The following is a 260-nucleotide window of genomic DNA, read 5'->3' as shown; positions in this document are numbered from 1 at the left end:
GGGGGATGGAAGCCAGTGCAGGGATTGGCAGAGGGGGGTTGCAGACACTGAGCGGTTGGTCAGGTGGATGAGTCAAGCAGCTGCATTCATTATAGACTGAAGGGGGAGGAGCCTGTGTAGTGGAAGGCCAATGAGGAGGGAGTTGCAATAGTGATGTATTTTTATGCTTTGAATCCCATCACTTCCTGTCCTTGTGATCTTCGGTCTCTGGGACAAAAAGTGAAGGTAAATATCCCCAACAGGAAAATGACAAACATGCT

General features: G+C 49.2%; 1 protein-coding gene across 1 annotated transcript in view; it reads left to right on the top strand.

Moving 5' to 3' along the window:
- DNAH1 (dynein axonemal heavy chain 1) overlaps positions 1 to 260 on the top strand; it is an 85,920-nt gene that overhangs the window by 17,679 nt on the left and 67,981 nt on the right. The gene's annotated exons all lie outside the window — the stretch shown is intronic.

The sequence above is a fragment of the Nanorana parkeri genome, unplaced genomic scaffold, assembly GCF_000935625.1.
Source record: "Nanorana parkeri isolate BGI_ZX_2015 unplaced genomic scaffold, ASM93562v1 scaffold748, whole genome shotgun sequence".
In the NCBI taxonomy this organism is placed as follows: domain Eukaryota; kingdom Metazoa; phylum Chordata; class Amphibia; order Anura; family Dicroglossidae; genus Nanorana; species Nanorana parkeri.
This window is presented reverse-complemented; position numbering and strand designations above follow the sequence as displayed.